Source organism: Dasypus novemcinctus, chromosome 16 (assembly GCF_030445035.2).
Source record: "Dasypus novemcinctus isolate mDasNov1 chromosome 16, mDasNov1.1.hap2, whole genome shotgun sequence".
Classification (NCBI taxonomy): domain Eukaryota; kingdom Metazoa; phylum Chordata; class Mammalia; order Cingulata; family Dasypodidae; genus Dasypus; species Dasypus novemcinctus.
Genome location: NC_080688.1, coordinates 95,659,271 through 95,675,307, shown reverse-complemented (window position 1 = coordinate 95,675,307; position 16,037 = coordinate 95,659,271).

Sequence of the window (16,037 nt, the reverse complement as noted above, 5' to 3'; positions counted from 1 at the left end):
AGTTTGTCCACTATTTTTGGGGGTTGGATGGGGAGAGGGGGTGGGTATTTTATTTTGTCCCAGCGAGTACTTCGGAGGTTTAGTGGGTTTTGCTTAGGTGACTGTTTTGAGCAGAGTTGAAGAGTAATTGCGAAATCATGGGAAGATAAAAGGATAAATATTTTAGTTATGATTCAGTTTTCCTCTTACTGCCACAACGTAAGTATCAAACACCGTTTTACCACAGAAAACCTAAGTTACTTGCCAGGGATCAGATGAAAAACCCATTTTGTATGATTGCATATTGCATGATATTCCTAATCACATCAACAAATGGTGATTCCTTTGGGATTGGAAATAACTTGAAAGTTATGTGGTTTATTTGTGATAATAGTTTATTTGTATAATAGCTTTGGTAATAGATGATTGCCATTTACTGGAAGACACACACAAGACCATATTTTGAGATCAGGTTTGTATCCTATTCCCATCATTTCTATTTTCATTTACGTTAAGTTGTATTGGGGAAGAGCTTGATTTGAAGGGAGTAAAACTGAATGCTCCTCGACGCATACTTGGACAAATCTAGCTTTTCTGTACTTCAAATGATCCAGAACACTTCTTAGAACAAATCAGGGAATGCTGGGCCCTGGCTCAGATAGCTGAAATTACTGAGGAATGGAATAAAATCATTGAGGTTGAATTTTTCCAGTGAATTACAGCCACTTCATCAAAGACCAAGTCTTTTTTAAGTTAAAAACTTTTAAAAGAAATATTGCTATTGTACATTACTGATAGAAACTTTCCAAATTGTCTTTTCCATTTCCCTCTCTTTTGACATGGAGACTCCAGAAATAATTGGTATTTTCCAGAGGATTTTGTGGTGCTGTTTGGAGAACGTGACAACCAGCTGTGCGTGACTGGCCTCTTCTGGGCGGCGCAGGCCTGGGCTCCTTCTCAGACCACCAAGACCTGCATCCGCCTTGGCCACCGGGCGCTCTGACCACCTCCGCCTTGGCTGGATTTAATTTACAGTGGGCCAGGAAACTGGCTATCCAGCGTTCGTAACAATTGGCGTGCCAGCCAGGGTCCCTGAAGCTCTGAAAGGAGGTCCAGGGGTAAAGCGTAGGCTGCGGTGAAGGGACCGTCACGCTGTGATTTCAGAGCATTCGGGGCCATTCTGGACTTACGCAGATGCCCTCTTAAACCCTCCACGACTGATTTGGGGCTAGGCCTTGCTCGCCAGCCTTGGGTCCAGCTTGCTGATGGCCTCAGCCTGCTGGCTCATGGCCGAGGGCTACTTTTCTCCTTCCAGGCACTTCTGCATCCGAAGGCTGTAGTAATTTCCAATTTTGCACTGTTCTGTAGTTCCATGAATTAGTTAAATATTCTATATACTGATGAAATAAGAGAAAGAGAATGAAGAAAACTTTTGTTTCTATGAAAACTTAGTTGAAAGCTTTGGAAAGACTAAAGAAAAGTAGTTTGCTAAAAATAATTACTGTTTATTAGGTTTGGCAAGGTAAATGTGAAAGGCTGGAAAAATCGTAAGTCTAGAAGGACCCATTGTTTTGGAAGTGTCTTGAAGTTCTGTCTCCACTTTAACAAAACTGAAAATGGAAATCACAGGAAGCACTTTCTGAGTGTGGTTTAGGGTCATTCTGGCATTCCAATAAGTGTAAAAGGGTTTGTCTGTGTATCAGAAAGAGGACGATGACACGCTTAGAGGCAATCGCCAGCTGGTGATGCAACTGGAAGGAGACCTTAAATAAAGGGTGAACTCAGACCAGCAGAACATCTCAGCCTACAGGTAGGAGCATGTGTTAAAAACTGCTCTTTGACTTGAATGAAAGGGGAAAATGGCAAAGACAAATGAGTTTATGTGCCTAAGAGGCTTCAAAGAAAAGTTGGGAGGTCATCAGAGAGGTCATGCTTACCCATGCCTCAGCAGGACCCCAGAAAAATCCAATGTAGATACAACCCCAGGTGCTGGTTCTCCTGAAGGCTATGGAGACCCACAGGGTATATGGCCATGGCAGATGGACTTGGAGTTCTGTGCCATGTCAGCGGGCCCTACTTTGGAATTCATGCTCCTGAGTGTCATGGAGCTGGACTCATATGTGACTTTTCTGCACATACCTCTTCTGTCACTTTTACTGAACCTGTGGTTGGTGTTTGGGTTGGTCCATACTCAGGAGACTTGAATCTCTGGGCTGCCCATGTACCAGCTGGGCTCTGAGCCTCAGCAGAGTGGTGACTCCTACTCTCTGGTTCATTGGTCTTACCCAGGTCAGCTAACAGGGAGGTGAAGATGGTCAACCACCACACCAGGGAATCAAGAGTGCCTACAACTGCAAGCAGAGGAATTGCATCCATCATCCACGTGGGATCTAAACCCCCTCTTGATCTAGAGGTGGAGAGGACATCACCATCCCAGGATCCACAGGATGGAGTAATAAAATATGGACTAGTGTGGACTCACTGATATTCTACTATAAAAGTATTGTGACGAGTAATAGAAGAAATTATAGCATTGATGTGGAGAAATTGGCCACGGTAGTTGCTGAGGGCAGGGAGATGGAAGGAGAAATGTGATGTGGGGGCATTTTTGGGACGTGGAGTTGTCCTGAATGATATTGCAGGGTCAGATGCTGGACCTTATATATCCTGCCATAACCCACTGAATGTACTGGGGAGAGTGTGAGCTACAGGGTAAACTATTATCCACGTGGTACAGCAGTGCTCCAGAATGTGTTCACCGAGTGCGATGAGTACGCTGTAATGATAGGGGAGGTTTTTGGTGTGGGAGGAGAGGGGTGGGGGATGGGGGGTATACAGAAACCTCTTATGTTTTTTAATGTAACATTTTTTGAGATATATATATCTTCAAAAAAACACAATTTACAAAAATGATGGGGTGGTGTGTGGGGAATGGGTTATGTGGGAAGCTCTCATGTCTTTTAATGTAATGTTCTTTGTGATCTATTAACTTTAATTAAAAAAGTGTTAAATAAAAAAAATTTAAGCACACACACACACAAAAGATTAATAGACGAAAACGAATAAAAATACGTATTTACTTAGCAGGTTCTGGGCTTTAACCCGGCTTTAAGCGGGACGGCACAGCCACGGAGACCTGCTTTATCCCGTTAGTTTCCTGTGGCCACAAACCGGAGCTTCAAACAGGGGAGTCAGTTCTCTCTGGTCTGAATGGGGGGCCCCCTGCTGGGCACCGCCCGCCCAGTGCCCGCTCCAGCCCGCCTGCGTCTCCCGGCGCCTTCTCCTGTGCTTCTGGGTGCCTGGGTCTGTGTCTTTCCTTAAGGACCCCGGCCCCTGGACTTAGGGCCCACCCTTGCCATCTGCAGAGACCCTAGTCCAAATGAGGCCACCGTCTGGGGCCGGGCTGCGATGACAAGCGCCACTCGGGGCTGCTGACCCCGGGGTCTGCCGGCTCACGGTCTGGAGGCCCGACAGCCCACACCCAGCGTCGGGGAGGCACAGCCGCCTCAGCCCTGCAGCGCCCCGTGCTCCCGCCCCGGGGGCTTCGGGGTCCTCTCGTGGCCTTGTCCCTGTCGGGCGTCCCCCGGTCCTGGGGGCCTCGGGAGAGTGGGCCTTGGGCGTGACCCACTCGAGCTGCCTTGGCTGACGGTGTCGTGGCCGCGGACGAGGGCGCGTGCTTTCTGGGCACACAGCTCAGCGCCCGCGGCTGCATTCAGGGGTTCAGGGTGGGTGTGACTTTGGGGGCACTGCTCCGTGCAGCCCAGCCCTGACGTCATGCTTAGGTGACTTGGGGACGCGATGGCCCCTCTTTAGGCCTCTGCTTCGTCATCTGTGAAGTGAGGATTGCAACACCTCTTCTGCGGTGGTTTATAAAGTTTATGACATTTATAAAGTGCTCGGCTCAGTAACAGTGACCGTTGTGGCCTTGGAGTTACTGCGAGAGGCTCGCCTCTCCGTGCGAGCGTCACCTGAGTGGTAACCTGTCCACGAGCAGGGGGTGGGGGGCTGTCAGCACCCCGGCACGCGGCTGGGCCAGGGTCGTGTAGATTTGCATGGACCCCTTGTCCTTTTCAGGCATGATCCACTTCAGAAAGTGGTGAGAGCAAGAAGTCAGAAATTCAGGGAGTGGATATGGCTCAAGTGGTTGAGCACCTGCTTCCCACTTGGGAGGTCCTGGGTGTGGATGCTGGTGCCTCCTAAATAAAAAAATAAAAATAAATAAACAATAAGCAAACAAATGAATAGCAGTTAAAAAAAACAACTCAGGGGAGCCAATGTGGCTCAGTGGATGAGCGCCGGCTTTCCACATACGAAGTCCCAGGTTCACTCTGAACCTGGTACCTAAGAAAAACAAGTCAACTTGTATTTCTCAGGTACAAAACACACATAAATTCAGAATGCAAAGAGGATAGCCCTTGCAGCTCCAAGGCTAAGCATAGCTTTGCTCTGCCGGGCAAGCCTCAAATATCCCTGCATGGGCGCGTATTCCCCCGATTTGGCAAGCAAGGAAATGGCAGCTCAGAGACGTGGAGTGACTTGCTAGTCAGGGCCAAGGCCAAGGTTTCAGTGCCCCAAGGGCCCTCGACACTGAAGCTCTAAACCCAGCAGGCCCGCAGACCAGCAGGTGGAAGTGCCGGAGTCGCCGCGGCTGCCTGCACACCTGGCACGTCTTTGTTGTCATGGCTGGTTTCAGCTACTGGGCAAAGACATGGGTGCCACACAATGGCTGGGAGACACGTGGCAGGAGGCGGGAGACCACATGGCAGGAGGCGGGAGACCACGTGGCAGGAGGCGGGAGACCATGTGGCAGGAGGCGGGAGACCACGTGGCAGGACGCGAGAGACCACGTGACAGGAGACGGGAGACCACGTGGCAGGAGGCGAGAGACCATGTGACAGGAGGCGGGAGACCACACCTGATCTGCAAATCCAAGCTCAGAGACTCCGGAGTCACCAGGAACATTGCTCTGAGCTTGCTGCGGAGTCAGAAGAAAAAGAATTTCTGCATAAGGGCGACCCCTCTGATAACCTCCGGCTCTTTTTTGGAGACTCATAGCCATATAAACTCATTTGTCCTTTCCATTTCCCCCTTGATTCAGGTCAAAAGCATTTTTAACTCCTGTTATTATATGTAGACTGAGATATTCTGCTGGTCTGAGTTGAACCTTTTATTCAAGGTCCTTTTCTAGTCACATCATCAGCTGGTACTTGGCAGTAATCCCTCGGCGCCAGGGACGCTCATCCCAGGAGTCATGTCCCATGCTGGGGGGAAGGCAATGCATTTACATGCTGAGTTTGGCTTCGAGACTGGCCACATTTGAGCAACACAGAGGCTCTCAAGAGGTAACTCTTAGGCACCCTGCAGCTCTAGGCCTTGTTCTTATTTCAGGTGCACAGGCTCACAAGCATAGTCATTAGTATCAAGGGCTCATTGTTGGACCCTCATTCTTTTTTGGTCTTGGCCGTTGCACTTGGGGGACTGTTGCTGTTCCTTTAGTGACTGTGATAGAGCTCCCCTGGCTAGGAACTCAGCACTCCCTCAGTTGTTGTTTTTAATTGTTTCCACTATGAAAATACCCAAGCATTTTTATGTACCCTGGATATATGCCCTGTAGAACTCCCTGCCAACCATGTGTCCCCTGTCAATAATATCCCAAACCAGTATTCCTCCATTGCCATTGTTGAACCTCTCTGTGATCCAGAACTCCCTGAAAAGTGAAGCCCAATATATTGCCAGGTTCCCTTAATAGTAAAATGGAATATAGTGATGAGTTTAAAGGTTAGATATAGAATACATATTAATTTGGAAAAATTCTACATCCTATCCTTTTCTTTTCTTTTTTCTAATTATTAAGCTTATCTTCACAAGAGTTTTAGATCACAGTACTTCATATATGCAATATACAGTACTCCTACATATCCAACATAAAACCTTTTCCCTTCCACAGCAATAATCTTTTTACATATTCATACTATATTTACTGAAACTGATGTACAGATATTGAGACAATAGCTTTCAAACAAGGTAACATTAGAGTCCCAGAGACAGATAAAGTAGATACAACCCTGGGTATTGGTTCTTCTGAAGGCTACAGAGACCCACAGGTTCTATGGTCATGGCAGGTGGAGTTCAGTGCCATGTCAGTTGGCCCTTCCTTGGAGTTTGTGTTTCTGTGTGATGGAGCTGGACTCAGATGTGATCTTTTTTCACAAGCCTTTCCTGTTACTTAACCAGAATTGTAGTTGGTGCTGGGGTTTAATATATACCCAGGGAACCTGAATCTCTGGACTGACCATATGATAGCCAGGCCCTGAACCTCAACAGACTTCAACTCCTACACTCTGGTTTATTGGACTTACCCCACTCAGCTAACATGGAGTTGAAGAAGGTCAACCACCACACCATGGAGCCAAGAGTGCCTACAACTGAAAGCAGGAAGATTGCATCCAGCATCCATGTGGAATCTAAGCCCCCTCTTGATACAGATGTGGAGTGGACACAACCAATCCAAGGTCCACAGGATGGAGGAATAGAATATGGATTAGAGTGAACTTACTGATATTCTATTCATGAACTATTGTGATTAGTAATCGAAGAAAATGTGGCATTGGTGTGGAGAAAGTGGCCATGGTGGCTGCTGGGGGTAGGGAGTGGGAGGAAGAGATGAGATGTGGAGGCATTTTTGGGATTTGGAGCTGTCCTGGGTGGTGCTGCAGGGACAGTTACTGGACATTGTATGTCCTCCCATGGCCCACTGGGTGGAACGTGGGAGAGTGTGGGCTATGATGTGGACCATTGACCATGAGGTGCAGCGGTGCTCAGAGATGTATTCACCAAGTGCAATGAATGTCTCATGATGATGGAGGAGAGTGTTGCTATGGGGGGAGGAGTGGGGAGAGGGGGGTGGGGGTATATGGGGGAGGAGTGGGGTGAGGGGGGTGGGGGTATACGGGGACCTCATATTTTTTGAATGTAATATTAAAAAAATGAATAAAGACAAAAAAAGAAAAAGAAAAAGAGTTTCTGGTAACACCTGGACAATGATTTAAGGCCGTTGTGGCCGCTTCACACCCTTGCTGTCCCTGTCTTTGAACCAAGCGGCAGTTTTAGTTTCATCCTCACGCATTTTATTAGTGCCTCGGGGCAAAGCACCACAAACCTGGTGGCTGAAAGCAATAGAAATGAATTCTCTCCCAGGGCGGGAGCCAGAGGTTGGCGTCCAGGCCCCAGGACCAGCCCCTTGGAGGTCCCAGAGGCCCTGCTGGCCCCTCCTGGGGCTGCGGAGCCCGCCGCCCCGGCTCGCCCTGGCCCACACAGCCGCCGCATCTGGCCGGAGCCCACTGGCCGTCTCCTCTTCGTGTCCCCGTGTCTGTGCCTCTGTCTCTTCTGGAAAGGACACCCATCACCGGGTTAGGGGCCCCCTTGGCCCTTACCTAGTCACATCTTCAAAGACTCTGTTTCTTTGCGGCTTAGCACTTCCAGGTGTCTTTTTTGGGGGACCCAATCCAACCCGCAACGCCCTCACAGCAGTGCCAGGGTGCAGCCCCTGCTGGGACCGCGCGGCTTTCGCTCAGGCTTTCCTCCCGGTCTTAGCAAGCGAGCAGGTGTGTCATTCCTCACCACTCATTTCCAAGCCGCGCGCAGCGTCCTGGCATGAATGCACGGTCACCTGCGTTCCAGGACGGGCAGGTGGGCTGGCGCCCGCAAGGGGCAGGTCGGGTCACCGAAGGAGGAGGCTGCAGGCTGGCCTCTGTCTGCAGCCGTCTGTTCAGCATTTGAGGAACAAACTGCAGGTCGTGGCTGTCAGAAGGGCCGGACGTCCCATGGGTGCAGGTGCCCCCGTGGCGGCTGTGCCCACGCGCAAGCACAGCTCGAGGCCTGACGGGAAGCTTCACACAGCAAGAGCTGGCGTCGGAGCCCAGATGCAGGGACCCCAGGCCGCTGTGCAGGACACTGCCATCCCCGGGGGACCGGGGCGCGTGCCGCCGTGTGGCTGACCCTGGCACAAGGTGGGGAGGAGCCTGACGCGCCCGGGCTTGGCTGGGAGGGGCCTTGCTGCTCCGTGCCGTGGGGGGCTGTGTGCCAGCCTGGGTGGCATTGGCGGAGGCCAGGGCGCTCCGGCCCTGGCTCCGGCCAGAACGGTCAGGTGGGAGGCCCGCTCAGCGCCTTTGGAAGAGGCACCGTGGGGGGAAATGCGGAAAGACACGCTCCCAGTGGGTGTGGCCTACAGGAGGCCAGAAACACAGCGGCGGGCAGTGGCCCCTCCCTGCCCACTGCTCCCTGGCCACCTCAGGACGCCCAGAGGTGTGTGCTCGCCAGAGAGGAGGGCTGTGGGCGGACTTGGCTGGCGGGCTGCTCCTGGAGGCTGCACCTGGCGGCTGTACCTGGCGGCTGCTCCTGGCCGCTACTCCTGGTGGCTGCACCTGGTGGCTGCTCCTGGCCCCTGCACCTGGCCCCTGCACCTGGCCGCTGCACCTGGCTGCTGCACCTGGCCACTGCACCTGGTGGAGTGGGAGGGGCGCTGGGGCCTCCTCCGCCCTCTCTCAAGGGCGAGCCTTGGGCTTGGCCTCTGGCCTGAGGACCGGGGCCCCTGCGGAAGAATGAGTGAAGTAGCCTTCTCGGCCTCCCGCCCAGAGGCCCGTGGAGTGAGTGGGGGACATGGTCCAGCGCTGGCTCCTCTGCAGCCTATGAACCCCGCATCAGAGTGATGCTTGAGAAAGGACAGAATGTCCCATGTAGGGCTCCCGAGAAAATGACTCACACTGAAATACAAAATCAAAATATGAAAAACCTCTGCCATAGAAATCCACGTGCTTGTCACGAATGTCTTATATAACAAGATTGGCGGGGAGTCCAGCATCTGCGGTGATTTCAAAGTGGAGACGAGGACAAGCAGAATTTCTTGCTGTCTGCCATGGCGTGATTGCATGAAAGAAACAAGCAGGAAGGGACCCGCGAGCTTTCCTGGTGATGGCGTCACAGCTGCTGCTGGCACCACCGAGGCACCTGCTTTCACCACTGAAGGGCGTTTTAAGTCTCATCTGGAGGATCACCCATCACCAGTGATCCTGAATTGCCCCCCCCCGCCCTCCAGTGCAAATCCGCTGTCTCCACAGGTTTGCCTGTTACGGGCATTTAGTGAATGGCTTCTTTCACTCAGCCACTTTCAAGTTTTATCCACGTGGTGGCATGTATCAATATTTCATTCCTTTTTGTGGGTGGAAAAATTACGCTGTATGGCTCTGTTGTGCTTGTTTATCCTTTCACCAGGTGACAGGTGTTTAGGTTATTTCCACCTTTGCTTCTGGGAATAGTGTTGCCTTGAACACTTGTGCACTTGTTTCTGTTCGAACACACGTTTTCAGTTCTCTTGGTCTATGCTTAGGAGTCCAACTCCCGGGCCTTGTGGTAACTCTCTTTTGAGTTTTCTGAAGAGCTGCAGGCTGTCTTTCACAGTGGCTGCACCATTACATTCCCACCAGCAATGAAGGAAGTTTGCTGTTTCTTCACACCCTCACCAACTCTTGCTTTTTTTAGGAGTGACCAGGAATTGAACCCAGGACCTTGTGTGAGGGAAGCAGGTACTTAGCTGCTCAGCTACATCTGCTCCCCAGTAAGAGTTGCTTTTTTGTTTGTTTTTAAGAGGTACCGGGGATCAAACCTGGGACCTTGTATGTGGGAAGGAGGCACTCAACCACTTGAGCGACACCTGCTCCCCCACACTTGTTATTTTTAATACCCGTCCTAGCAGAGGTGAAGCATCGGCTCGTTGCGGGCCTGGCTTGCATTTCGCTAGTGGCTAGTGACACTGAGCATCCTTGCATGTGCTTGTTGACCATTTTATATCTTCTTTGGAGAATTGTCTATTCAAGTCTGTTGCCCATTTTTATTCAGGTTGTTTGTCTTTTTGTTGCTGAGTTATTAAGAGTTCTTTATATATTCTGGGTACTAGACCCTTGCCAGATAAATGACTTGTGAATATTTTTTCCTAGTCTGTGGGCTGTCTTTTCACTTTCTTGACAATGTCCTTGTGCACAAAGTTTTAAATTTTGATGAAGTCCACTGTATCTATTTTTTCTTTTGTTACTCATGCTCTTAGTGTCATGCCTAAGAAACCATTGCCAAATTCTAGTTTGTGAAGACTTACTCCTGTTCTCTTCTAAGAGTTTTATAGTTTTAGTTCCCCCATTTAGTTCTTTGAACCATTTTGAGTTGTTTTTTACGTGGTGCGAGGTACCCAGGTGGGATTTTGATTAAGATTCATGGAGTCTTTCAAGAGCTGGTGCTGGGAAAGAACCCAAGACCCTGCCCCTCGGGCTTGAGATAATGCACCACTCGACATGGCAGCAGGACTCACCATGTAGAAGTCCTGGCTCTGTGAAGGGGATGCATTGATTCAAAAGTGGCTGATGAATTGGATCGCCAATTAGTTAAATCACTCCAGTAAGCAAAGAGTTCAGTCTTTCTACTTGCTGGGCGTTCATGAGTCCAGCTCAGTGTCGTGGTGGGTCCCTGGCCCCAAGGACCCCGCTGGCTTTTCAGCCAGGTGGCAACAGGGTGTCCACTCTTAGTGAACGGCCAGCCCCTTCTTGGGGACACTGGTTTTCTTTTTTTCCACTGTCACTAACTGATACTCACAGGACCAGCCCCACCATCCTTGTGAAAGCCGTGACACAGCTGAGGCCTGCCTGGGGCTTGGCACCCCAGCACGCCTTTCCCACACTAGACACCCACATTTTAGGATCTACGTGGATTGAGGCAACCCCCCTGCTCTTTTCCTCTTTTTTCCACCAGCAAAAGCTTACTGTTTTGTGCTTGTGTTTTTGGGGGCCCAGTTCTCAGCTTGGCTTCCAGTTGGAATGTGACATATTAATCTGTGCTGTGGCGCTAATGACAGATTTGACGGTTTATGGGGCAATTCTACAGGGGTCCTTGGATTTTAGTGCCTGACTCCTGGAGTCTGGTTTTGGAATCTTCAATGTAACAATCTCAGAAGCCACACAGGCCTCCGTGGGAGCCCCTTGCACGCTCGTGGTGAGTGCACTTGCTCTCTGATTACTTACTGATTTGAGCCTGCCTGTGGAAGATGCGGACTTGTCCTGATTCTATGTTTCTTAGGACAGAGATATGGAGCTGGAGAGGGGGTGCAGAGTGACCAAAATCCTGAATTTTACATGAAAATACCTGCTTTGCAGCCCTTTTTGTTAATTCTTTAGGTGGAGGCCACTTTTAGCATTTTCTGTCCCTGGTTGAAAAACAACAAACATACACTGAAGATTTGGATAAATCAGAAAGCAGCTAAGTTCTGGCCAGGCTTGTAGTTACCTTTAGTGATTGCAGGGTTGTTTTGGAAACTCTTTTAGTGGCTTCTGTTTTAGGCATGTGTCTTCGTGGTAGCCTTTCAATCCCTGGTTAAGATGCGGCTTTCCTTTGCTGGGTTCCAAGGCCAGCCAGGCCATGATGGTCAGCAGGGCTGCCTGGCCAGAGCTTTCATGGCAACAAGTGGGCATCTAAATATTTCATGTGCTGATTGGCTGATTTCGCGGGTGCTGTATTTCACCGAGATAGGGCTTGTTTTCCAGTGTCAGATTCTAGCTCCTGAAAATAACGATGTTTCAGTTTGCAAATATGTAAGGGGAACCATTATTCTTCAAAATCTCATCGCTAGTTTAGATTGTAATTGACTAGGTTTCTTGGCAATAGTGCTCATTCAGGAATTTTTGGTAGTGGAAATATCTAACTGATGTACAAGTTATCCTCAAAAGCAATGAAAGTTTTATGAATACCCAGTTGAACAATTAATGAAGTGAGTTGATATTATGTTTTATGGACATCTAATTAAATATTTATTAATTTAGATATCTGCATATTTTAAGGGGTGGATAGAAGATCTGGTTCATCTAGTTAAAAAAAATTGGGCAGTACAGTAGGCTTTATGTACACTGAAGATGAAGTAATGACCAGTTAAAAATGTGTTCAGCTAATTGCAAAGGGATTTATATCGTGACTAATTCCAAAAAAAAGGATTTGAGGTTGCATCTAAAGGTACACAGATTAAAAAATAAATGAAAATATTGATACAAGCGGAATAAAGACAGAATTGGAAGATGTGACAAGAAGGAAGGATTCTCATCACAAAGGAATCTGAAGTCCTCCATCCGTAGAGGTCAGTGGGAAGTCTGACAGGGCGCTTCCTAGCGGCCAGTAACTCAGTTCCGGAGTCACCTTTCCTACGTGATTAATCAAACACTGGCTGTTCTGGAAAGCAGTCTCCATGCTGACAGGAACTGCATCTCGTGTCACAGAGCTGACATTGCATGTTTCTTGTTGAATGTGTATTTTAATCTGCAACATCTCTAAAACAGCTACGCAACAATAACTTGTTTTGGATGGCTGATTTCCAGTGGGCATCTCACTCCACAAGCTGAAGGTATTGCCCCAATCGATTCGGGTAAGGATGGCTTGTCTTATGGCATTGCTCAGGTTCAAATGGTCTCTGTCCACAAGGAGTTGAGAACTGTCTTCACTTTGTGTTTTCTCAAAATGGCTATGGAATGAAGCAATCAGGCTATGTGTGTGCCACAAACTATTATTTGCCTGATTCTTGTTGAATGTGTGTTAAGTAAGGTTAGAAGGGTAGAATACATAAGAATATACACCCTGCATATATCATTACAAATCTGATTCAAACTAGATCAAATGATCTATTCTATTTCCAGCTTCTCAGCCCAAGCGTACTGGTTGCAAAGCTACGGTATCTAAAGCTTGGCACGTGGAGCAAGAACTGCGTGTGCTGTTCAGGCCTTGACAGACTTTGCGTTGTTTTATATTCCTTTACTAAAGAAACCAAACTCACTGAGGGTATTCTCTTAAAGATTTTAGCATGTGCATATGAAGAGGGGAAAATGTTCTTTTTATGTTAAGGCATCCGCCCCTTAAAATTATACTTCATTGACAATTGCGAACATGGAGACATCATTCGGCATCATGTAAATTCCTAGGAAATCTTGCACTTCTGAGAGTCATTTTCTCAGGTTGTATGTGTAATATTGGGATTATGAGGGTGTCTAAATTAAAATATAAATTTCCAGCACAGAAACTATCTCTTCATTATATCTCACAGAGGATTGTGCCCATTGTTGATACTCAATTAACTAACAATAATAATAATAACAATCATAATAATGTAGCAATATTCAACTTCCATTTGGTCACACATTCTGCATATACAGTAATTGTAAAGGCATATCATCTTAGGATAAAATGTGTCATAATCACAAAATTAGAGTTAATGGCAGGAAGGGGGCCTCTTTGATCAGCTAACACAAACCCCTATATACACCTCTTAAATGCACCTCATTATGAATTCATTTTAAGCTTCATTGAGTTCCAGAAATTAATTTGACATAAGTTTCATTGTAAGGCTCTGGAAACTTTAATTTCAAAGGCAATGTAAAAATAGGATTTTTTTTCATTTGATACAAATACTATAGACAGATACGGAATTGCTGGTTGACTATGCCAGCAGTGAACATGCTTCTGAAACAACTGCTTTGGTAAACACTTTATCTTGCATCGATTTCTCACCTTTATTTCTAAAACTCACGGTGCTTTGAGGCATATGATCTCACTGATCCCAAGACCATACCGGCCACACGTAGGCTTGCGTCCATTTCACGGGTGGAAAACTGGGTGCAAACTGAGGCGAACGGGGACGGAACCTCGGCGCCTGCATTCGGCCCCGGTCCCCTTGGCTTCGCCGCTCTTCCTCTCTCCGTGGCGCGCCCCGGCGTCCCTCCTTGCCGCTGTTTGCCGACACACCTTTCAGTCTGACCCCTTACAGCTCCAGGTCTGGGTGCAATGGCCGTGATTTCTTCAGCCCTTTTCCGTTTTCTGTCTATTGGATTGCAGTGACACTTCTATTTCTCCCTTTCATATTTCCCCCCATTCTTCACATCTTTTTACCTCCTTCTGATAGCTTCTAGGAGGGTGCTTTGACAAGTGTCATTCTTTGGCTGTATCCACTCAGTCGCTGAGCCCTTTATTTCAACAATAATAGGATTCACACCCAACGTTTCCAATTGTTTTCTCTTTATGTCTACTTGTTCCTCTTGTCTTTCTCATCTCCTTCCATAGTTCTTTGGAAGTAACTATTACGCATATTTTAAATTCTCGTTTTGTCTGGTCCGTTACTTCTACTCGACTGGGCGTGGGGTTTGACCTGTCATCTGTCTGTCTTTCAGCCCGCCTGGAGGGCCTGACGGAACGTGTGCCTTTCCCCTGGGAACTCATCCTCACTCCGGGCGTGGTTGTGGAGTGGGAGAAGGGAGGCTTCCTGCAGGGGAGTCCGGGGTGGCGGGAGCCACAGCGTGGAGGCTCCGGGGTCTCAGTCTGCCCACTGCTGGCTCCCAGCGGCTTTGGGCCCCTGTCCAGCACCGGCCTCGCTCAGGGCCCTCGCTCTGATGTGACGGAGGGACAGAGCAGGCTCCGCGCAGACCCGGCCTTGCCCGGCAGCAAGCACCGTCAGGGACACGTCAGGAGGAAGGCAGGGCGGGGGGCGAGCTCGCCGCTCCCTGCCCGCGCCGTCCTCCCTGCGCCTGGGCGCACACGCGCCGCCTGCCCCAGGAGCTCGCACGCTCACGCCGTGGACGAGGCCGCTCGGCATCCACCAGCCACCTTCCTCCAGTGGTGCTCAGGGGGAGATGCCGTGCCTGGTCTTCCAGAATGCTCTCAGTTTTCAAATCTAAGATGTTGCTCTCTGGGCTGGTGCGATTGGCATTTAATCGCTCGGTGAATTTAATCAAACACCCATCTTGTGAGGACCCTGTGGGGCAGGGTAGAGGGGCAGCAGGGACACGGACGTGGAGCAAGGGCCGTGGCCACGCGAGTGGATGCTCCCTGCAAGGCCCCTGCCCCGACGGCCTTCCACGGCCCCCTCGTCCACCCTCCGTGGCACCCTGACCCGGGGGGGCAGGTTTTATAAACAGCCTTGGATTTTTTTTAAGGAGAAAGAGCAGAGCTGCTGTTTTTCATATACTTTATATTCTTTCATGACTTCCTGGACCTGTCGTGTGGGATGGCGGGTAGCTGGGAGGAAGATGTAAGAGGGAAAACCACCTTTCACGGGGGTTTGGATGCTACAGAGTCACCCAGGAGAAGGGTGGAAAGTAAATGCAATAAGGGAGGGCTGTGTCCAGCGGCTGAGGGTCTCGAATGGGAGCCTAAAGTTTTTGGAGGTTTTTACTTCTTTATCTTCTCATTGAAAGACTTAAAAAAAACATGCCGAGGGGAGCAGATGGAGCTCAGCGGCGGAGCGCCTGCTCCCCATGTACGGGTCCTGGGTGCAACCCCTGGTACCGCCCGAAAAAAAATGTAGAGAAGTGTAAAGAAAAACACCAAGAGAATAAAGAAGAAATTACTTCTGCAACCTAGAGACAGCCACTGCCAATGTTTTGATTTTTGGATTTTTTCCTGTTTGGATTTTTTTTCTCATGCACAGAACACGCACTTTCAAATAATAGAGTCATATAAAAAATCAAATATTGTTTCCCTTTAAAAAACTTATGGAGGACCCCTTTTTCTTTCAGTATGTGCAAGTTTATAATATGGTCCCAAACCAAATTCAATGGCGTAGTTTTCTGTTCATGTTTTTCTTATTATTTGAAATAGAATGTAAAGATGTTAAAATATGAACATGTAAAAGTCGCCCCTCTTGGTAATACACACTGCACCTGTCTTCCCTGTGGTGGTGTTTATCTTTCATTTTTTTTTTTTTTTTTAATGCAGAGAGTGTCGGCTACCTCTGCACTGTCCCTGGTTTTGTTGGGAACAGCCGCCCCACGCTGACAGCTGACAGACACGTGAGGAGTGCAGGGCCAGCATGGAGCTGGGGTCAGTCCTGCTTCCGGCATGTCCACCTTGCCCACCATCCAGGCCGAAATGATGGGGCTCTCGGCTCGGCTGAGACAAACAGGAAAAAATCCTGAGGAGGAATGAAGTGGAGAAGCAGGTGGTGGGCTCTGGGAGGCAGGCGAGAGGGAGCAGCTGGAGATGAGCTG